Below are 24,064 nucleotides of genomic sequence, written 5' to 3' on the forward strand. Positions count from 1 at the left end.
GTGCTGCCCCCGGGGTGCCCCCGGCAGGGCGGGAGTTGGGGTGCGCGGCGCTCCACGGGGTGGCAATAAAAAACAGACTCGAAAACAAACAAACAGCGACGCGGCCTCTAATGAGGCTTTAGTGTCTCCTTCCCTGCAGGTGAGCGTTGCAGGGCATGGCAAGGGCGGGCAGCAGCCTGGCAGGAGCTTCCGTAGCGTTTTCTCAATAGTTTTCAGGTTTGCATCTCGTTCTGCATGCAGGCAACCCCCTGCCCCCCCCCGAATAGCGTTGCCAGGGGGGTAGTTTTGAGCAATGCTTGTAGAATACAGGCCTGCCGACCGTATGGAGCGCTCCGTATTCATACAAGCAGGTAAGCGTTTCAAATACGTAGCAAGGTTTTATAATCCTCTGAATTTCAGCTGGCCTCTTGTTATTATCTGGCCACAGACGATACAGCTTTTAATAGCTGGTTTTGCAATGCGAGGTGGTGAACTTGGGATTTTCTACCTCGGTCTTAATGCACTGGCATTCGAGCCTGCAGCTCACAGGTGTAAAGTTATTCACCGCGGCTTCTTCTCTTGTTTGAAGGTGTTTACTTTCCACATCAGTAGTATATTTGCCATTGATGTGGAAAGTACACTGCTGGTCTTTACTTTCCTCCTATTTATTCCAAAACTATTGTTACATTTTCTAAACCTTTTTGCCAAACAGGCAATCACTGGAGGATAAGAAGCCACATTTCCATCATTATTCTTATGATGAAAGCTCTTTGGTTTTGCTGTGTGGACACAAACCCGGATGTAATCACCTTATAGACGTTTAAAAAAAAAAAAAACCCAGCTAGAGTTAGGCGTACCCTTGGATGTGTGTCAGAGCTCAGTGGGAACAGGCTGTTTGTTGATCTGTTAATGCCCCAGCAGGATACAATGGGGTCCACAGCTGCGTTTTACTGATGCGATAGCTCTCTGCCTACTCTCTGCTTCCTTGGTACCCTCCGACTTGCAGGTGACACACAGGGGCACTGGCAGGGAAGAGGGAGAGGTGAAAGCAAGCAGTAGGCTTGTTTGCACAGCAGCATTGGGCATGGAATATACTACAGCTCCCATTCAACCTCTATGCCAAGATGTCATCTCCTCTCCTCAGGAGGGAAAAGAGGGAGAAAAGAAAGAGAAAGGGTCTGGATGTGGGTGAGCCGCACTCTGCTATGGTATTAGACTGTAGCCAGAGCTCACTTTGGGACACAGAGAAGTGCTTCTGACTCAAGGAACAGGGCAGGGGCATGACTGTAGATCCAAGTCCCATCTACACAACATTATGATCTATTTATTGTAGGGCATGGCAGCAGTAAAGAAAAAAAAGGGGTTTTTTAAATATTTTTCCCCATCATAGCACTTTGAGGTCTTGCAGACTGGATTTCTCTTGGCGGTGGAAAGCTAGGTCAATCCAAGCAGCTATCAGCTGGGATCTAATCTGGTCTGAGGTAGAAGACTTGAGTCCCGGTCTGGGTCATTGTGTTTTCTTGATGTGGGGAGCTCACCTTTTGTTGATAAGGCTGCTTTGGTGGTGTAAAGCTTGTTGAATCCAGGGACTAGTGTCTAGGCAAATTTTGTCCAGGGCCCATCAGAAGTTTTCAGTGTGCTGAAAGGGACCTTAAAGATCATCTAGTTCATCCGCCCTGCCATGGGCAGGAACACCTTCCACTAGACCAGGTTGCTCAAAGCCCCGTCCAGCCTGGTCTTGAACACTTCTAGGGAGGGAGCAGCCACAACTTCTCCAGACAACCTGTTCCGGTGCCTTACCACCCTCATAGTGAAGAATTTCTTCCCTATAGGTAATCTAAATATACCCACTTTCAGTTTAAAACCATTACCCCTTGTCCAATCCCTACACTCCCAAATAAGTGCCTCCCCATCTTTCCTGTAGGACCCCTTTAAGGGGGTCTTTAAGGGGGCTGCTATAAGGTCTCCCTGGAGCCTTCTCTTCTTCAGGCATGACAACCCCAACTCTCTCAGCCTGTCCTCATAAGGGAGGTGCTCCACCCCCTGATCATCTTCGTGGCCTCCTCTGGACCCGCTTGAGCAGCTCCATGTCCTTCCTATGTTGGGTCCCTGGAGCTGGACACAGCACTCCAGGTGGGGTCTCATGAGAGCAGAGTAGAGGCGGAGAATCACCTCCCTCGACCTGTTGGTTGTGCTTCGTTTGAGGCCGCACCAACACTACATACAGTGGGATGATCACCTCTTTTGACCGGCTGGTTATGCTGTTTGACACACCCCAGGATGTGGTTTGCCCTCTTGGCTGCCAGGGCACACTGCTGACTCACACTGATCCTGCTGTTGACCAGCACCCCCAGATCCCTTTCTGCAGGGCTGCTCTCCAGCCACTTCTCTGCCAATTTATACTTGGGCCCAGTGTTACTCTGTCACAGGTACAGAATCCGGCATTTGGACTTGTTAAATTTCATCCCACTGGTGATTGCCCAATGCTCCAATCTATCTAGATCCCTCTGCAAGGCCTCTTGTCCATCAAGAGAGTCAACAGCACCTTCCAGTTTGGTATTATCAGCAAACTCGCTAATAATGCATTCAACTCCTGCATCAAGATTGTTGATAAAGATAAAGATATTGATCAGAACTGGCCCTAGAAGTGAGCCCTGAAGAACATTGCTGGTGACCAGTCACTAGGCAGATGTAGCCCCATTCAGTACAATCCTTTGAGCTCTGGCCTTTAGCCAGCACCATGAACCTGCGTATCCCACAGGTGGACAACTTGTCCAGAAGGATTCTGTGAGGGACAGTATCAAAAGTCTTACTAAAATCCAGAAAAACTACATCCACCTCCTTCCCTTCATCCACTAGGTGGGTGACCTTATCATAGAAGGATATCACATTAGTTAAACAGGACTTTCCCTTTGTGAACCCATGTTGACTGTGCCTGATGACTGCATTGTTTTTTAAATGCCATTCAATAGCACCCAGTCTTCTTCATAATTTTTCCAGGAACTGAGGTTAGACCAACAGGTCTGTAGTTTCCTGCGTCGTCCCTCATGCCCTTCTTGTTAACTGGTATAACATTGGCTAGCTTCCAGTCAGCAGGGACCTTCCCTGACTCCCAAGATTTTTAAACTACATATATTTTACTAATCAGAATGGAATATTATTCAATAGTTGGATTTTTAGAACATACAAAGGTTTATTGTATTACTGTGTACAGAAGAGTCCTTCAGAAATGGTTTTGCTCCCAAGTCTGGAATACAGGATATTATTGCAGGATCAAAACCACAAGCAATCATTATTGCCTCGTAATTTAAACACTGGATGACAACAGCATTTGTTCTGCAGCCAGGATAAGCAGGCCAGGGTCGTCATGCCACTGTCCTGGAGTAATTTTTCTTGTAAATTTACCATCCATAGGTTGGGCAACTTGAGACTCTTTCCTAGCTCTGCCATGTTATGATTTCCAGGGTGCCTAGAGCACTTGTGCAAAAGGAAAAAAACCCCCAACTTTATTTTTCTAAGGCTGAAAGACAACTTCCTTGTTTGCTAGGGTTTCCCTGAGAATTTGAATACTGAAAAGCTAAGGCAGACATGCGGGGGATATAGCCAGTCTTACAAGAGTGTCATCACCTGGGCAAGGTCAGGTCTGCTGTCAGTGATAGATCTGGCGAATAAACCTGAAATTTGCATATGCATTAGAGGAGATTAACACAACTGTAAAATGGGGAGGCTTGCATGGTGTTCTGCATTGTGCAGAACAAAAAGAGCTGCCTAAAAATTGAGCAGCTAGATCCTCTTCTCCAAAGGAGAGTAGACAAAGGAATGTTTCTGTGTTGCCTAAAAAAAAAATCCATCATAGTGGGAAACATCAGTTAATAAACACGAGTCCTTGCTGATGTTGTCACTGTTGTTTTTCTTAAGCTATCAGAAATGGAATTAAATGAAATTACTGCACGTCTTTTGTAAACTGCCAGGACAAGAATGACTTTAAGCTATGCGGTTCATATATTACGTAACAAAAAGTGAAAAATTAATAGGAAGTGACAACCCAGAGCATTTTAAAGGAGTGAAAAATTGCATTCCATGAGCCAATAAACTTTCCCCTCTCCCATTCCGTGCAGTGCGTTTGGACATTACAGACTTTGTTTCTTGACACCAAGATTAATGCATTATTTCTTCTTTTTTTTTTTTCAGCTTGGCTTAATTTTGTTGAAAAAAGCCTGTGTTGTTGCCTGAAAGTTTGTAATACAATGCTTTTAAAAATAGATATAACCTGTTTAACAAACTAAGCAGGAAATGTGAAGAAGTGCATCTCCTACTTTACTGGAGGTGCATTCCACCTGGCCAACAGCACAGGTGCAGCTCTTGGCATTCAGAAGTTGCCTCCACATCAAATTAAGTTTCTCTAAACCCAGGTAGGTCACAGTGTAAAGGAGGGAAACTTTTGAACTGATTTTTAGAACATGTGGCCCTATGTAATGTGATTTACAAAGTGTTTGCAAAATAAAAGAATACTGTATCTAATGGAATTTAAAAGGATTTAATTGAGGTGGGAGGCAGACAGATAAGCAAATGTCTTTCCAAAGCAGCCAGTGTTCAGAAGTGAGCCATAAAGATGAAGTTGTTGAGTCCTGACCGGTGGCTGAGCTGCAAGCCAGAGTTGAGACCCTGGTGTTCCCGGAGCAGGAATGCTTTCCCACCAAGCACATCCTCTGCCCTTGTGTGCCACAGCTGGTCTCTGCCATTTCCTGAGCACTTGGTAGATCTGGCCACAGGGAGTCTGTCATCTTTTACAGGCACCAGGATAGCTCCCAGTTGGAGGACTCGGAAAAGCTGGAGCCGACCCTCTGGGATGAGCATAGCAACAGGACAAGGGGCGGGAGTCAGAACGTGGGAAATTCCCATTAGGTATTAGGAAAAAATTGTTTACCATGAGGATGGTCAAGCAGTGGAGCAGGCTGTGCAGAGAGGCTGTGGGATGTCCCTCCTTGGAGGTGTTCAAGACTTAACTGGACACAGTCCTAAACAAGCCCATCTGATTAGACGTGTTTTGGAATAGATGACCTCTGGAGGTCCCTTCTAACCTGAATGATTCTACTACCCTATGATTTTGTTACCTCACTGAAGCAAATAAAGTAGCACTGGGATACATCTGTCGTCTTATAACTCTAAGTGGCGCACTGGTGCACTAATGATTACATATTACGTGTTATGCTCAGAACATGATTGCATGTGGTCCCTGCTACCCTGTTGTTTGGCTCACATACTGAAATCTTCTTTTCACAGATATGTGTGTTTTAGTTCATAACAGCAGTACATTGAACTACTTTTCTAGCTGTTGACACATGGGGAAATTTTTCTAATGGTCATCCTTTTTTGTTTGAGGTTGCCTTTGGATATGCCAAAGAAAACCCAAAGTGGAGAGCACGGCACAGAGGCCTTTAGCTCTGCCAGTGTAATACCCTTCACGAGACAGTGGAGCGGGGATGAGGAGAAGAGATGAGCTTCTGGAAAAGAAGGACTCATTTCTCGAGTGGATGCAAAAAGCAAAACCAATAAACATGTGCTTCAGCTCATAGGAGGTGGTAGCAACTGGAGACAGCACTTGAGGAGATGACACCGTGTGAGGTGACTGGCAGTCATGGCAAACACCCTGGAGGACGCAGAAATAAACTGCAGGAGAGCATGGGCGAGGAGTGATAATTTACACCATGGTCTTTGTACTTAGCCCTGCTTAGGTACAGCCTAGCCCTCAGCACAGATTTGTCCTAGTTGCCAGCTGGGAGGAAGGGGAGACAGATGAAGATGAGCGTCTGCCTTATACCTTCCCACCATTATCTCCATGTGCAAGGAAGCTCTTCCCCATGCCCTCCTCCGGTTCCTCTTCTCAATTCCCACAGTGGCCCCTTATTTGCTCAGAGAAGTGTTGTGCCATGAAGAGGGTATTGTGGTTTACCATCTCTGACCCCACTGTTTATCAGGCACCAGTTGTCCCAGCTGGTGGCATAGAAAGATTTCATTTAACTAAGAGCACGAAACCACAATCTGGAGCAAAGCAGCTTCTGTAACGTGATTTAATTTGAGAGCAAATGGGCTGGGATCAAAAAAGGTCACGGTGACAAAGCAGAGTTAAAAGCTGACTTAGATCAACATGCTCAAGCAACTCAGCAACAAAGGGAATAAGAAAATAATATGTGACTTTTTTTGATCAATACAGATTCAACAGCATTGATAAACAGTTTGAAATGAACATGCATTCGATCCATCAGCAATACTGCTTCTCTTGATCTACTGGTTTGATCTGTTTTCTGAAATGGTGTGTGTATTTGAAATAGAAGTGATAGCCAGACTGGTTTGACAGAAGTGGGTAAAACCCTCCAGCGAAAAGGGGGGCTGCCGGCAGGTGCAGAAGCTCTTGGATAAAGAGGATGTTTAAAATCAAATTTGAACTTGCTGAACTTAAGGTATCACAAATAAAACTGACAGTAATAAGATCTGAGGAGAAGAAAACACCTGAAAAACAGATGCTGATGAGAGCATGTGTGCACTGGGGGACATGATCAGGTTCCCCCCACCTTCCTGTCTTCTGAAAGCACTGCCTTGTCAAAAATCAAATGGATCAAATGTACTCAGAAGTTTTTTAGTGTGCCAAGCAGTGCTTCGGCTCATTTTGTGTGCAATTTGTGTGCAGCATGGGGTCTTCCTATTCCTCAGTGCAATGTCATGCCCCAGTGCTGACTCTCGAGAAAATACTCTGCTGGTATCTACTGCATGTAGTAAATGAAGCAGTGTATTACCTAGGAGAAAATTCATTTGGACTGCTTATTTTTGCTGGATCACAGTCCACAGTAGCCAACAAGACATTTGCCAAGGACAGGACACAATGTGCTCTGCCTGTTATGTTAATGCTTTCATGTTCCCATACTGAAAATATTTTTCTTTCATTGCATTACAGTAGTTCTACCTTGCCATTGCCCTTGTAAAGAAATTAAACTTTTTCCACTGATAGAGATTCAGGTGTGCACTGTGTTTTTCTGTTTTCCTCTTTGTTGAAGTGTCTTTTCTCAGCTCTTTATTTCAGTGGCTCATTTAGATGTTTGTTCTAGCTTTTTAATTCATTTTAGCTGCAAGTCAGGTGAAGAAGGGCAGCATCACTTTTGAGAATTTAGCATTAAAACTATGTAAAGTCTTTTTTCATGTCAGAAATGCATTTCAACTTTTAGAAAATGAGAAATTCTTAAACAGTTTTGGCTTAAGTCCAATTTGCAAGGGAAATTGCAGCACTGAATGATGCCTCATGCACATGGTCAATGTTTCTGATTTTGGTGGTAAGTCTTTTATGTGGCTTTATATTTAAAGCACTGCACTGTTTTTCAGGAAACAAAGTTGTAAAGTGGGAGAAAATGGGATAATGAAGCAATATCTTTATGCCAGCTCTGGGAAAATTTAGTTTCTTTTTCTTTCCCAGTGTCTGGTGTAGTTATCTCATGTGCTACATGTAGGTAGGAATCAGAAAACCTTCCAACAGCAAATTCATAAATTTCAGAAGTCTCTGTGTGACAAGGTGGTTGCTTTTGATTGTAGATCGCTTGACAAATAGTAATGAAATAAAAATGCCGGTATATGCCAAGCAATGAAGTTGGAGACACCTGTACTTATTATACCGACTACTCTGTTTTTCTACGGGATAGTGCACTATTGACAAAAATGACTTTCGGTGATGTCTGGGGATTAAGGGTTTATTTGGAAAGATGGCCTAGAGCATTTTTCATGTGGTATTCTGGGAAGTGTTAACTTTTCTATGTACATACGGGAAAAACCTGATTTGGTAAGAGAGAGTTAGGACATAACCTGGCATGCAAAAGCCACAGGTTTGCTGCATCCATTAAAGAACCTGATACAAATGTTAAAATTCAGCTGCAGGAAGTGTTTGTGTTATTGCTGGATATACTGTTAATGCAAAATACGTTACTTTAGCATGAAATGCAAAACATAATTATTCGTTAAATTAATTTCCTACCCTCCCCCCCCCCTCCAGTTTACACAGTCCCATTAAATACAGGGCATCTTTGGGAGATGTGCAGATTTATGGGAGGAATTTTCTTGCCTGTAAAGGAAACCTAGAGGGACTGCCCTTGGCCTAGGCATCAGCTTATAGCAGCTGGTGCGCAGGCTGGTCAGTGACGGAGCGCACTAGAGCCTTGTGAACCTGCGGTCCTGTGCCAGCCATTGTCCTCACCGGGCACGTTTTGGTGACACGTCACATGCCCTGAGCTGTGAAAATATTGATTTTGAGATCATGTGCCTGAAGCAGTTTCAGTTTTCCTCCCATCCCAAACAGGAGCTAACCTCAAGCTGGGATCCTCATCAAGCCAGTGTAATGTCCTGGAGGTTACTCCGAACCCTTTTGCTGCCTGTACATTGCAGGAGCTTTTACCCACCTCTGCCACAACAGTTTTCCAGCTCTGGCAGCACAAGTCTCAGCGCCAGACACCTCTGCAGGCTGAGGTTTGCTTAAGCATGACCCAAAACGCGAGTCCCTCTCGCCTGCCTGCGGTCTCTCCCCCCAGAGCCCTGCAATGTCTCTGTTTCAAGCCACTGCTTCTAGGGGGACGCTGGCCAAAGGTCGCCAGACTCAGGCAGGTGTTATTGCCCAGCTCTACATAGCGTGAACAAAGAATGAAAGAAATGATGTTTTTTGAGGACTGAGTTTAAAGTATAGAAAGGAAAAGCAACAGTTAAAGGGAAAGTGTAATCCTCCCCCGTGTTCAGTAAAAGTTATTTTCTCATTTTTTTTTAGCAAGCCTCACTCCTCGAACACTGACTGAGCAGCCTCTGCTCACCCACTTCACCAGCCCAATATTGTCCTGGGCTCTCCAGGCCTCCCACCTGACTGTACACATTGGCTTCCTGCTCTCATCCCAATGAGTTGCAGCATGAGTAGCTGAGCTTGCAGGTGTCCTCGGGTTTTGAGCCCTCATCCCTCCACCCCTTTCACGTCTCCAGCAGTGGCTCCCATGGACAAGCATCTCATGCAAGCAGAAACTGCCCAGTTGCCTGGCAAACCTCACAGGTGCTGGTGTGTTCCTTGCTGTTTGGCAGGGACCAGCCACATCCTTGGATGCACGCCTAGCGGCTGACAGGCTCTTTGCCCAGCTGTGTTTCAGTGATTAACCTGCTACATCCATCTGTCAGCTTAGGGGTTTCTACCTCACACCAGAAAGACAGGAAAGTTAAAGATTTGCTTGAACTCTCTGAGGCTGGTATGATGCCCCAAGGGTGGGCTGGTATGGTGCCTGTCTGGATGGATATTCAGCTAGATATTTGCCACGTGGTCCATGCAATACTAACACCTGTAAATAAAGCCTGTTACAGATCATGTTGCAGACCTTGATCTCCATACCAGGCTTGGAGAAGCCAAGGGGACATGTTTTCCAAGGCAGGACTGTAGGAGGTTACTCTCCTGTTTGTGCTGCCCCGGAACTCAACCCTTCTTCTGCAAGACACTTCTTGGCATGCCGGTGTCTATTGGCTTGTGAGGAGGGCCCCTGCCAAGTTTTTCAGGCGTGGAATAGGTCGTTCCTTTCTCATTTTTGAAGTGTCGTGGTTAATTTCTAATGAGAAGTGCCTCTGAACTTCTGAACTTTGAACTCAGCAGAGGAAGCCCTCCCTTGAGGACATCAAAGGCTGTAGCTGTGCTTAGGGGAACGATTCGTGCCACATACTCTTCATGCCGAGAAATTATCTCTAGTCCTTTATGTGGCACATGCATCATTGAATATATTAATATACATGAGTAAATAAAATAAAGCCATTAGACTAGGATGCACATCCCTGAGAACAGAATTTGCTCTGCAGATTAGGAAATGGACTAAAATTCCAATCACTGATTTTTCACAAAGAAAATCTGTCACATCTTAGAACAAAGCAAACAAGCACATGCACACACACACATATATATCTCTCTCTAAAGAATGTGATACAAAGTCTTTTTTATATCCCTGCCTTATATTATGTCTAAGAATAGGGAAGAGAGATCAGGCTCTTATCAAAACTGCTATTTCCTCAATATAGGAGAAAAATTATTAGCCAACAACCCCACCAACCACTTTTTCATCTTTTCTTAACAAAATTAAATGCCTATGCAGCTCAATAAGTAAGCATTACCACTACGAATTGATGAAGCCAATTTTTAAAATAGTAAGATAAGTAGAGGAGACTAGAGTAACCCAACCCCCCTTTGCAGATAAAAATGTTATTTTCCCTCTTCTTACATAAATCTACTACTAGGGACCACAAATCATGTCTGATCACAGGGCTTCTCTTTATTCACGGAATCTCTTCTGCATGAGATATTCCTACATACTACTACCCACCACCTGTATATCCCTAGAATTTTTCATTACTAGAAGTGGGATGGGCATGTAATAATTACAGCAATTCATTAGACTTATCAGGAATTATCCAGATTTACTTACAAAACAGAGAGATACTTCCTTTGTAGTTTTGCCTTAAAAAACCATGGCCAGAAAATGCCCATCAGGACATTAATTTCATTAGGATTTTGCTTTTCATACATTTTTTTCCTCCTTCTACACTATTTGTGTTCTTGCTAGTAAGAACTTGTTTTAGTGTGTTTAATCCATTAGAGAAGATTTCCCAAATGAGCCATTTGTGAATCGCAGGTTGCTGTCTTTCATCAGTTCCACTCAAACAGTGGGTTACGATGAGATATGACATTCTGGCTTGGTTTGTTTGTGCAACAGCTGGGATTTTTGTAATGGGGAAGTAAGGTACTTGGGTAATCTCCATTTGTTTTCAATAGGGCTGCAGTAGCCTTGAATGAAGAGGTGTTTCTGAGGTTCTTTCCCTGTTGGTTTCCAGCATTTGATGTTGATTTCACTTTTTTCTTTTATGGCAGCAGCCAAGCCTGGCTAGATAAGCTATCTCAAGCCCTTCCTGATACTGAGATGGGTAATAAGGATAGTGTTCAGCATTTCTGTGGGCGTGGTCTGTAGCATTACAGCACGGTATTTTTCACTTTAGAGTCCCATCACATTCAGTGACTTTAACTTTACTGTCCAATTATATTTGTAACCTTGGGAGTACCCAGAGCTTTGATGGTGCCCTGTATAATCACTCTCATGTGCATAATTCTGGAGTAATTTGTACTCATCAGCAGAGCTTGCCAGATTTTCTATTAAAAGGATGAAGTTGCCAGCTCATGTAAATTTGCTGTAGTCCTGCTTTGCCTAGTGTCTTCCTTCAGAACAGCCAGCCGTTGGTTTGCACAATTATTTCTGCACTGTGCATCCAGCGACTTACAGTCTTATTTGAATGAGGTCTGCTTATGACCAACTCACTAAATAGTTCACATCCAAAACCAATTGCCAGTGGTTCTTTCTTCATTATAAGCCTGATCCTGGTGGATTTTATTATTATTTTGGAAACAGCAAAGGATCAACACCATAAGAGGCAAGTCAGTGAGGGATTTACTTTGTTATTATGTTAATATCAGAGTATTTTAATGTAGATGTGAAGCAGCTGTGAATGCTGTTTCTCCAGCTCCCAAACCCTTTTCCAATGCCCGTTTCAGGAAGGATCTCTAAATTGTGATAGTAAGAGTTGACCTTGCCTTATGTATTAGCATGCTCATGAATTTCTCTTAGACTTACTTTTGTTGCTTCTTAAACTAAGACACTACTGCTACATAATTATTACCTATCCCTGTCTGCCGGGAGCAAGGCTGAGGTTAAAATGCATTTGTGCCTGGGAAGTCACAGAGAAATAAATAATTTTCTCCACCTTTGTAGGCTGAGACAACAGGACACACTGTGTAACCTCCCCATTTGGCTGGACCACAGCTAGAAATGTGGTGCTCGCTTTGCACACGAGTATGCAGAGACACCTTAACAGAAGTGATTTTGTGTGATGACTACTGTATATATGCTTAAGGGGCAGGGTTACATCTTTGAGCTGAAAGCAACTCTTTGTGCACGCATAAATCACAGAAGGGCTGTGTTTGAAGATTGTATCATATCTAGTGGAGGTGATACAATCTACACAGCATGTACATCTCTGAAATGAGTCATTATTTTGAATAACGATCCACACTTGTTCATTTTCGTGTGAACAGTTATATGAGGAAGGCTTAGCAGGAAGGGCTTACTTCAAGCTTTCAACCCCTCCTCAAGATCCACTGGTCTGTGAAGTTTAAAGAGCACTGACAAAGGCCATGTGAAATGGTAACAGGGATTGATGACGTGAAAAAATGGAGCTATTGAGCTGTGCAACAGCTGGCATAAGTAACAGTGTGGTCTAACCACAGTGATGCTCCTCTTCCTCTCCCTTTCCTTGCCAGCCATTTTCATCATGACTTCTTTAGCACCTCTGCAAGGGGCCCTTCATCCTGGTCCTATTGAAACGTTGGTAACAGCCCCACAAACAAAGTAGTCAGAACTTTCCATAAGTTCACTTAAATTTGAAAGGAATATGATGTAATATGTCAACTGGTGTTTGGCAATCAACACAGTATGGGCAACCCTGTCCCACACTGTCACTGTAGAGCATTACCTGGCAAATGCAGGAGGTGGGATTCTCTCTAACTTAGATGTTCAAGATGCAGATGTCCACATCTGGGCTAGTCATTGGAACTCCAGACAATATAGTCAAAGGAGTCTGGAGAGCTACTCAGCTGATCAAATATGGGGTGAAAGGAGATGAACTGTGTCCCTGAAGTCCTTGTTTTGTTTTATGGACTATAAAAAGAACGAAGAAAGACAGATTTATATGTAGTCATCTATATTATAAATGTCATGGGATGGGATTTTTACTATGTTTAATGTCGAATCCCATATTTACAAATGGAGACAGAAACAGTGTGAAAAGGTTTTGGCATTCACAAACACAGGCTGGCAGTACCGTAGTTCTTTTGTATTGCTGGAGATAAATTTTGCGCCCTCTTCTGGAAAAAAAGTGTTTGGCATATTGATGTAATAAAACGTAAAAAAAGAGATGTCGGTACAGTGAAGTCATCTCCTCATTTTCCTAGAGCAAACTTGGCACAATGAACAACTCATTAAATGTTGACTGTTCCTTCGGTTCTGATCACTTACAAGTACCTGTACATATGGCTCCTGATTTGTGAATTTAACTGCTGATTAAGTTAATAACCAGCCCATAGTCTCTTGTGAAGTGTTGAATGACTTTCAGATGACTACACTGAAGCTCAATGAAAACAAAGATTTTTTTAAAAAAAGTCTATAGGTATCTGTTCACCTGGAAAATCCAGAGCAGAAAATGACCTGACAAGTCTGAATATGATCTCAACTATGGCAGTTTTACAGCAACAGCACTCGATTAGCATCTACACTGTTAAGATTTATTCAGCTCTGAGTTCATAATCAGATCCTATATCCAGTCACAGGAAAGGAAATGTCAATTATTATTTCACTTACAAGAAATGGCACTTTCAAGGGCTAATTCACATGCCTTATCTCCCTGAACAAGCTGAAATGTGGCAGATGGATAATGCAAGGAAAAGAAACAGTTGGACCTAATGACACCAGCCTTGGAAGAATGGTAATTTCAGCTATCAAAAAAGAGAGAGCTACCAGTTCACCCACTTATGTGGGAGGTTCATTGTCTGAAACTTGAAACATGTGTGAAAGGGGGCATGAGAAGAGTATGGACAACTTTCCAGTGGGATCTGCACATTCCTGTCTCTGAGGGGTTTCATCCAATTCAGCTGAATGACACCTCTTCCAAACTTCTCATTTAAGCAGGATAAACTAAAATGGAGCAGGCAGTTACCAGAGTCCCCAGTCTGTATACTCTCAGCAGAAGTGTTTGCAGGGTATCTGCTTTCTGCTGATACTATGTGGTCACATGCTGGAGATGTGTGATCACTCAGAAGCTTGCTGCATGCTGGCTAGGTATCAGCAAGTGAATAGCAAATAAACACTTATATTAACAAACCTGTGTTAAAATTGCAAAGGTCACAAACTACTCTTTGTACTGTTGACAGGCCGATAATGTGTATTGACACTGGTTATAACATCTTTGGCGGAGCCTTAGCCAATGGTCTGAAAAGGGTCACTGGAATAATCAGTTCCCTCCAATCATTTTGAGCTTCAGAAAGAAAAGAAGAAATGAGATCTGTTTTCTCTTCCCCAGTCTGGATAAGGCAGGATCAAGTCAGACACTGGCCTGACCGTTAGCTTTGCTTTGCTGAGCTGTTAGGTGCTAGCTAATGGGAGGAGCAATGGGGCAGCATATGGATATGCAAAGATGGGGACCCAGCACCTCTTCTGGGGGAAAGGACTAACACTGGAGAATACATATATAAAACTTTTGTGTCCAGTCCTTTTGTCATTCCACAAAGAGTAGGCTGGGTCTGAAGCTGCTCTTACCCGCAACTGCACAAAACCGGCTTGTTAGAAATGCCCATTTTTTTGCATCAGTAAAGGTCTGGGATCCTACTGTGCAGCTCCTGCTCAGTGCTGGGCATTGCAGCAACCACCAGCATTCTCTGTGTGGCAAACAGAGTCATGCAGAGTTAGCAGAGCCCCAGTGGCCTCCCCAATCCTCAGAACCGTCATCTGAGCCCCTGAAATGGAGACCTTGCAGCTCTGGCCAAGCTCTGTGCCCAAAGACCCTCAACTGTTCCACACTCCCAGCTTCGCCTGTGCAAATTGGTGGTGGCTCCCACCTCCTGTGGACATGAATGGCAGTTCGGCTTCCTGCACTCCAGCTGATCTTGGGACTCGAACACATTTTGCTACCAGGACCTTGCAGTAACAGGGCACCTAGGATTTCCAAGGATGGGAAAAATCTGTTCTCTGGGAACTGAATTTCCTGTGAGTTCCCAAACTCCACGCTGTGACAGAGGAATAGATCTGTTCATACTTCAATACTGCATAAGAGCAACACGGGAGCACGGGGATGAAGAGGCTGCAACAGGAGTGGAAGGTGAAAAAAAGTGAGAAAGCAGAAAAAAGAAACAAACCTGTCTCAAATAAACCTGAAGGAAAGAAACCTGTCTCCTGTGGACCCAGGAGACATGGAAATGTGTGGCACTTCAGAATATGCTGCCCATGGGTAGGGAAAACACAGATATGAAAGTAGTAGCAAGACCTGAGGAAGAACCTCTCAGCACTTAGGATTGTCTTGGCATGAAGGTAGGAAGGCACAGGAAATGAGATATATGGTCATTTTATAAGAAAGACTTACTCTCCATGTAATAGGGCTATGAATGCAGAGGAGTCCATGAGGAATCTGTAATACACAAACCATGGGTCTCACCTGTGAGCCACAAGCCTGAGCCACTTACTCATTTTGCATAGAATTTGTTTCTCTTAACTTAGCTGTCTACTGACACTGTCTCCATGTCACTGACTCCATGTCTAGTAGACAGACACTTCCAGAGGTTGATCAAGCCCATTGACCTCATACAAATTGCCCTCTGGGGACGCCTGTCTGTTTTCACTTATTGCAGAAAGAGTTTAAGATTATGACCTTAGACATTCCCTTTAGACTGCTAAAATTAGTGAAATGAGTCCCACCTCCTAAGCACAGCTCAACTCAAGAGGTAATGCTGTTGAAATGAGTGACTGTGTCTGTACACCTTTGGGACAGCAACTTTCTGGATGAGTGATAAACTGCACGTATTGCCCACAGTTTGGTGCCTGTCTGCGTCATCTCCTGTTTGTGGACAGACCCTGTGGTCACACTTGGGAAGGCTTTCTCTCCTCTTAGATGATGCCTGCTCCTGCTGTGGTTGGATGGGCCTGGCCATTGACTAATGATGTATAGACACAACTAAAAAATCTGCTTTCAGCATAACAAGTGAGTTGGTATCGTACTGTGGATAGCTAGAACACAGTGAAAAGGTCACATTGGGAAAGGGGAAGAAATACACTTTTGTTCATTGTCTTCCCAGGAGCTGCCGGTATTTATGTAATTTGTTGTCTGTGTGAGCCCTGGCTGCCAGAGTATGCAGCTTTTGAAGCATCTTTCTTTATCCAGGCAAGCAGCAGGTGGGATCAGTGGGCAACATGGTCATCCTTGCCGCAGGAATACCTCCGATCTGCCTTTCAGGGCTAAGGAACAGGGATGCTATGTTTCCTCAACGTCTGCTCCGTTGGGAAAAGGATGTGTCTGACCAGTACCTTGGGAAATACAACATTCACATTTACTGTGTCATTTATGATAGGGTGAAATTTCACACTGTGTTGCAAGTCATCTGGAATGTGTTTGCCTTGGCATGTCCTCTGACTGCCTTCAGTTGAATTACGGCCATCTCTTCAGATATCTATTCATGTAGATCTTGTTTATCAAGTCATTCACTACCTCTGGGAGGAGGACATGGCAGGCTGCTGCAGCTCCAGTCTCCAGTACCAGGTCCTTCTGGCACTCCATGGGTGGTGAGGGAGGGAGGGAGGCGTAGGAGAGCTTTACCACTCAGTGCTTGCAGGATTGGGATCTGTTTAACATAGACAGCTCTGGACCTGTTCTTGATGTCTGTTAAGAGACTGCCACATTTTGTTGTCTGGAATGGGAGTTATGGGAGATTTTGAGACAAATGTGTTCTGTGCAAAGCGAACTCTATGGAAATGTCTGGGTTTTTTCTGTTCTTTGATATTCAGCAGGATAGTAGGGAAGCTCCAGTGTGAATGGTTTTGCCCTAAATAATAATGTTTTTCCCAAGTAAGGTCTACTGCTGCAAACTTTGCCATGTGAGTAGGCCTGGATTTTTAATGAGTGCTTATTGGTCCAACCATCATGATACTCTTCAGCTAAGTTATCTGACAGGCTTTACATGTATTCACTCATACTTCATGGCATCTCTGTGGGGGAGGGAATGGCTTTTCACCTGCTTCATTTCCTTCCTGAAATCTCCTTTGCTACATTTTCACTCTTCTGTCATCACTTTTGTTTTTCTTGCCTGTTTACTTTTTCCCTTTCACAGCCCTAAGACAAGAATATGGATCACTCCTTCCCACTGTACTTACTTGTTCAACTTTACCCCACCTAGTGACTCTTCATTTTTTGTCTTTTAGATGCCTTGGCTGTCTCTGTGTTGTGTTGAAGAGTTTCAGATGTTACAGGGCAAATTTTATGTCCCCTATGGTAGTGCACCTTATATTTCAAGGAATATTATTTTCTGCTCTTGAGGATTCATCTGTCTCCACAATTGTAAAATGACTGCAAGAGTTTTCTGGAGATAGGCTTTCATTCTTTTTTTGATGATAGAGAGGAACACAGAACAAACATGCTGGTAACAGCATAAAATGGCCATTGCCTCCCTCTCACAAAGTCACATAAATCTGTCCCTCACCATCACTCCTAAGGCAAGCAGCAGGTTGTTCCCCGGGCAGGAGGCATGCCTTTGTTCTTGCAGGGGAGAGACCTGTGTATGTGGGAGATGTTCTGTCGCTTTTCCCCTGCTATTATAAAAAGTTGAGACAACAAGGTATTTTTTTGATACACCTGCTCATTTTTTCCAGACAATTTATTTGTCTGATCCTCTTGGTGGTACTTTTTAAATGCTACTTTTTTCTATTTGGAATTGGTGAATGACACTGCCTGACCTCCCAAGCATCAGTTCTCCAGATATTATTACATTTTAGACTTTGAGCAGAATTAAGTCATAGTAAGTGACCTGGTTGGTAGTCCTTCTGAGGACATGAAAGCATTTGTTTTCCTCCTACCATATAATTTTGTTTCTTACATCTGAGACTTGCGGTATTTGAAGCACAATTCTGTATCTTTTCTCAATAGCTTCTGTATTTATCTTTTTTCTTATGAGTAGATCTTTCTCTCAGTTGCCCCAATATACTATATTTTCCCTTTCTACAACCTTCCCCAACTTTAGCTAGGATTTGACATCTACCACAAAATGTATAACAGGCTGGACTTGAAGATCTGCAAGAATCCCATGTTTGAACATCCCAGCACTAGTGCATGTAGCTACTCCTGCCTTCTGTTCAGCTTTTGTAATGAGTGGTCTCTGTAGGGAACAGAGGCAACAAGGCAAAGCTGCAGAGCAATGCAAGAGGTAAATGCCTGGAGTTCAAATCTGGGGCGGTGCTACAGATTTATAGGTTCATAGAATCATAGAATTGTTTGAGTTGGAAGGGATTTTAAAGATCGTCTAGTTACAACCCCCCTGCCATGGGCAGAGACAGCTTCCACTAGACCAGGTTGCTCAAAGCCCCGTCCAACCTGGCCTTGAACATTTCCAGGGAGGGGGCAGCCACAACCTCTCTGGGCAACCTGTTCTGGTGCCTCACCACCTACCTAGTGAAGAATTTCTTCCTTATATCTAATCTAAATCTGCCCTCTTTCAGTTTAAAGCCATTACCCCTTGCCTTATCACTACATGCCTTTGTAAAAAGTCCCTCCCCATCTTTCCTGTAGGCCCCTTTTAGGTACTGGAAGGCTGCTGTAAGGTGTCCCCAAAGCCTACTCTTCTCCAGGCTGAACAACCCCAACTCTCTCAGCCTGTCTTCCTAGGAGAGGTGCTTCAGACCCCTGATTATCTTTGTGGCCCTCCTTTGGACTCACTCCAACAGGTCCATGTCCTTCTTACACTGGGGACCCCAGAGCTGAATGCAATACTGCAGGTGGGGTCTCACAAGAGTGGAGTAGAGGGGGAGAATCCCCTCCCTCGACCTGCTGGTCACGCTTCTCTTGATGCAGCCCAGGATACATTTGTCTTTCTGGGCTGCAAGCACACAGTGCTGGGTCATGTTGCACTTCTTGTCAACCAGTACCCCCAAGTCCTTCTTCTTAGGGCTGCTCTCAATCCATTCTCCACCCAGCCTGTTTTTGTGCTTGGGGTTGCCCTGACCACGTGCATTCATTTCTCTAACCTTGAGCACTTCACTGAGGCACTTCCATAAGGAATATTTAAACTTGTATTTAAAGTCAGACTTTTCCCCCACGTGATGGAGGGGAGCCTCACTTGTGGGATAATATTTGTGTCCCTGTGCTATCTAAAGGGCTTACTGAGGCAAGGGTCTTAGTGGCCCCAGCTTGGTAGTTCTCAACTGAGGCACTTGTAGTACTTTGGGTAACTGATCTAGTACCTGCTGCTCCTAAGATAACCAAACTGTGTCTCTGTGAACTTTCTTCTCAGATTTACCAGACATTTTTAGGCTTGAGTACAGGGCAATTTACTCCCTGGAAAACTTTACCAAAATGAGACTTTGCAACACCTTTGTGTTCCACGCTCCAAGATACAAACTGTCTGGGAACATAACATACAGACTCCACAGCCAGTGCTTTCAGATTATGGAGATAAAACTATCTGCACAGGCAGCTAAGGAGGGTGGACAGGCACCAAATGACCATAACAAATAGCACACACTGACCATCTGCCAGTATCACAGATAGGTAGTAAATCTCCCTTTCAAGAGGTGGTCATCCTAGCTCCAGGATGAAGCACTGCTGAAGAAACTTGCACTGTTAAGGTATGTCTCATCTAGCCCAGCTTGAGCAGACTAAAATTTCAGGGGGTAGTTTATGCCAATTGTATAGGCTTTCTCTATAGGCAAGAAAGAGACAACAGAGGGTAAGGGACACCATATCCCAGATGGAGTGAGTTGCCTCTTTCTTTCTCTTGACAGTAGGGAGAGCAGAAACTAGTTATTTAATTCTTATTGTCTCTTTGCATCCATTTTTTGGACATTAGAGGATTTCCATCTTCAGTTGTGACAACCTGATACCTCCAGTCATACTGTATTTGAAAGAAGGTAGGATCTTTTTCTTTATGTTTGCAGGATAGTGATCTATCTGACTGGGGAGAGATAGGATTAGTTATTTGCACTTTCTGCATGCTCAGGTGGACAAGAAATCCCTGATCAGCTAATCTTCAGTGAACTTGAGGTCTGTCATATATCTTTGAGAACAGTTTTCCCCCAAGCCAGCCATACTCTGAACAGTGCTTTCCAATGAATCTAATTACTAACCTGTTTATCCCCTTATTCCACTGCACTGAGCTACTGTCGTAGGCAGCTTTGGGTCTATAAAAAGTGAATAAAATCTTACTGGTTTTATATAACTTCTTTCTATAAACAACTTCCTGGTAGAATATTTATCTTACATCTTCTCCTGTTTTAACATCTCTTTGTGCCCCCATCACCTGTTGAAGAACATAATGTTTTCTGTAAATAATACTTAGTTGTATTCAGGATATCTCATTCTACTGTATATTGTTCTCTGTTCTCACAGAAGTGTCTCACAGAGGTTTGGACTCTGCAGATACTCTGAACACAGTTCTTGCAAAACTGGTTATGTCTAATGTTTTGTAGTTGTTCCAAAACACCTTCGGCAATATCTGCTCTCTCACCTATTTTAACAATTTCTCATTTATTAAGGTTGAATGTTCTGTTGCTTTTATGGGCTTTGTAGTTTTGGGCTGACCTTGGAAAGTGTGAGGCATGTGGCAGCACTCTCGTTAACAGCAGGAGTTAAGTGCAGAAGATTGCAGGGCAGGCTGTATGGGTGCAGAAAGCAAAGATGGAAAGTCTTAAGAAACACTGAAACTGGATTCAGGATCAGCTTGGAGAACAAAGGAGGTACACCCTCATAAAACAATACAGTAGCTCAGGACTCAGATCTAGTTCAAAGTACCTAAATCACCAAGGTGGCTTAATTTTGATTTTGTTCTGTCTGCTTTGAAGAGAGTAAAGATCTGCAGAGGATTTCCTTTGCAATGCCTTTGTGACTAATACCTTTGGCAGGTCCCCAGTAGCAATGGCTTTGCTATCGACTGGGAGAGCGTTGTGAGCTGCAGAGTCAGCTTGGCTGGCTGCTGTGAACACTATGTTCACACACAGCCTTGGTACCTTCCTAAAGGCATAAGAATTACAGGCTGCCTTTGCATAGCTGAAGGCAGCTAAAGGCACTCCAGGGCATGAGACGATGCTCTCAGGCCAGATTTTACAGGGTGGCTTATATCTGCCAGCTAGCTATCACTAAAGCAAATTGTCTGGTATTTCATTGTATATCACCAGATCACTCGGTTTGGATCTCTTCCAGACCCGATGTGATGTCTCTAAGACATGATTATGAATTTTAAGGAGTTTTTTTCAGTATTTTTATATCATGAAACAGGATTTAAAGTTTTCACATCCTAGTATAGCATGTCAGCGTGTGTGAGAGAAGGTGCTGCCTATTGGTAAAGCCAATCTGTGAAGCCTGATGTCCTCAGAATTACATCCCAGTTTATGTTTTGGTCAAATTAATTAGTTACCTCCAAAAGAGATCCTGGAAGTGAACTAAAAGACGTAGTGTGGATGATGATGGTGAGGATGATGAAGGGCCTGGTGAAGACACAGTGGCAGTGTGAGCAACTCTACACTTGGAGAATTCAGTCTTTAAGAACAGGACCCCAAACAGCCAGGAGTCACCTGAAATCACTACGCTGCATCCCGAGGGGGCTAAAACACTCATAAGGAGCCCTACTGCTGCTTCCTTATATTGGGGCAGGGTGCAGCTCAGCCAGTCTTAGCTGAAAGATTTACCCCAAATTTGTCATGCAGATTCTTCTAGTTTGCAGAGAGAGAAAGAGGCAGTCCCAAAGGACAATTCCTTCTCTGGTTAGGGCAACTAAAGAGCAATGCAGGTGCATGAGCCTATGTGGCTAATGCCATTTTAATTGCCCTAAGGTATTTTCCAGTGCCCTGACTGTGGGATGTGGGTGTCCTCTATTGTGTTTGCCAGCCTGTGGAAAGGACTTTTAAGATGGCTATGTTTAAATACTTCAGCTGTTCCTTTCTCTCTAGGTTAGATGAGCCCTCCTCTCAGGCCCCTGTTCATCTGATTTAATTCAGGAGTATAACTAACTGTGCTGCGCTCTCCCAGAAAGGACTGAAAATGGGTACTCAATTTACCTAAAATTTGATCCCCTCCCCTCTGGAGATATCTATAGTGTGCTGAAGATGAGCATAAATGCTGGCTGACAATGTTCATTATTCAGATTACAAGTATGCTTAGCGATTATACTATTTCTCACTGTCTGCCCAAATAAACAAGTAAACTTTAAAGGCCTTCTTTTTTTTTTTTTTTAACCAAGCAGACAAAATGACCACCTTCTCAGTGTGCCACTCCAGCTTGGGCTTCTCTTTATCCACTGAGTGCAGTGGGAGTCCAATGCCTCAGTTAAAGGTCTCAATTTCATGGTACATCTCACCCTCTCAGATGAAGGAGCAATTCACCTTTTGAGATAAGACACAGTCTGCCCAAACTCTACTATACCAGAAAGTTCCTTACCTGGGATCACGTGAAACTGCAGCAATACTGCAGTTATACCTGAGATGTTGAACACCCCATCATGTTTGGAGAGAATCACTTACTCCTCTGAGCACAGGGCTGGGAGTGAGGACAGCCAGTAGCCGTGCAGTAAGGTACTACTTCAAAAGCATGCGTGCTTCAGGCTCAATTTTAGATAAATTTTATCATTAAAACCTCTGCTTGCTGATAAAATCTATGACTCTCCTTAAGTCTTATTTCTTTTAAGCTCTCTTACAACAAGAAGAAACTCTTAAAGTATTTATTCCTCTCCTTCACAGAGCTCAAACACGTCTCCAGATAAGGAATACATCTGAGAATTGATTTTGTGTTAAGACTTGATGTTCAGGGCAATAGCATAATTCACTGAATGGCCTTTAGAGGGAAGCAGATCCAAAGAATCCATGGAGAGAGGCAAGCATTTTGCAAGAACAGACTGCCAGGTCTTGGTAAACAAAAACCCAAACTGAGACACTTGGCTTGTTCTCTTTGTCCCTGCATAGTACTGGGTGAGATTGAACACCCCTCACATTATTTGAGTCTGAAAGCTCTCACAGAACAAAGGAAGCCAGGGCTAAATTATCTTAATCTGCTAATGTCAGGACACCTTGCTGCTTTTTCATCTGGAGAGTCTTATTTTAGCCTTCAAAAACTCCCTTGAGAGTAGGATTTGGGAATGATAGAGAACCACAGGAGCATCGAGGGCACTCATCAAGTCTGGAAAGAGGTGCCTTCCTGTCGTACATTATAAGGCATGATTTGAAGTGAATCTGTGACCTGAAGCTTCCTGACTTCTGTTTGCTCTCCTGTGAGGGATCAGGCAAAAATGTTGTCTGAATAATAACTAGATATGGACTTAGAGCCAAAATCTTAAAAGGTGATTTTAAAATACTGCATATTTGAAAAGCTGTGATATGTGTGACGTTGTAATTCTACCTGTTTGAAGCATTGCTTTTACACTAAAAAGTGTTTTAAAGACAGAAGATTACTTTAAAGATCTTTAAAGATCCGAAGTGGCAGCAAAACCTCCATGGGTAAAGTTCTCTGCCCTTACTATGTTCTCTTTATATCTTGGTGGCACATTGATGGTGCAGGAATTCCCCAGTGGGCGTTCAGCCAGGACAGTGTGCCTGTGTGCCACACTTCTGACAGACCAGAGCTGTTGTTTTATGGGGAGAAGGCAGATGTCCTATATATAGCCTGGAATGAGATAATGAGTTTGAAGCAATCTTAGGGAAGTTCACTCAATTTTCAGTATATGAATACTTTTAGAGAAAGACCGTCCAAGCAATGAGCTCTGGCATTGGACTTCTGGTTGCCACTTGTACAACTTTATGGCTCAGTTTAGGCCACACCAACTGGCTCTTCCCAAGACCTATCTGCTCTGGAGTGTGCCCTAAGCAATCCTGAACACCAGTCTGTCCTGTTTTATTTCATGCCATAGATGGAGCCTTGACAAGCTCATGGAAGATTTGTAAATGGCAGAAGTCTGGGAAAGGACAATCAGGGCCAAACTTAAAAAAAAAAACGCAATAAAAACACAACAGAAACATCAAGCAATCAAAAATTCATACACCTAATGTCAATTGTTGGAATTTTTTGAAACAGTGAAATAAACTATTTGTAAAAACCTGTAAGACATTGAAGAGATACGTAACAGTCAGTACAGATAAGTCATGTCAAATCAATCTAATTTCTTTCCTGATAGAGTAGAAGGCCTTCTGGGTAGGAAGCTGCACTTAAATGTTGTATACTTTGAGCTTTTTATGCTCAATAAAAACAATATGAAGTT

General features: G+C 43.5%; 1 protein-coding gene and 1 long non-coding RNA gene across 3 annotated transcripts in view; one reads left to right on the forward strand and one right to left on the reverse strand.

Moving 5' to 3' along the window:
• Positions 1 to 24,064, reverse strand: part of CLDN10 (claudin 10) — a 60,513-nt gene that overhangs the window by 14,516 nt on the left and 21,933 nt on the right. The gene's annotated exons all lie outside the window — the stretch shown is intronic.
• On the forward strand, positions 53 to 6,988 carry LOC141940209 (uncharacterized). Of its 2 annotated transcripts, none has more exons than XR_012627919.1 (2): positions 53 to 350; positions 5,362 to 6,988. It is a non-coding gene; the product is annotated as an uncharacterized LOC141940209 (long non-coding RNA). The 2 variants fall into 2 exon arrangements; XR_012627920.1 differs by lacking the exon at positions 53 to 350 and adding an exon at positions 4,195 to 4,391.

Source organism: Strix uralensis, chromosome 2 (assembly GCF_047716275.1).
Source record: "Strix uralensis isolate ZFMK-TIS-50842 chromosome 2, bStrUra1, whole genome shotgun sequence".
In the NCBI taxonomy this organism is placed as follows: domain Eukaryota; kingdom Metazoa; phylum Chordata; class Aves; order Strigiformes; family Strigidae; genus Strix; species Strix uralensis.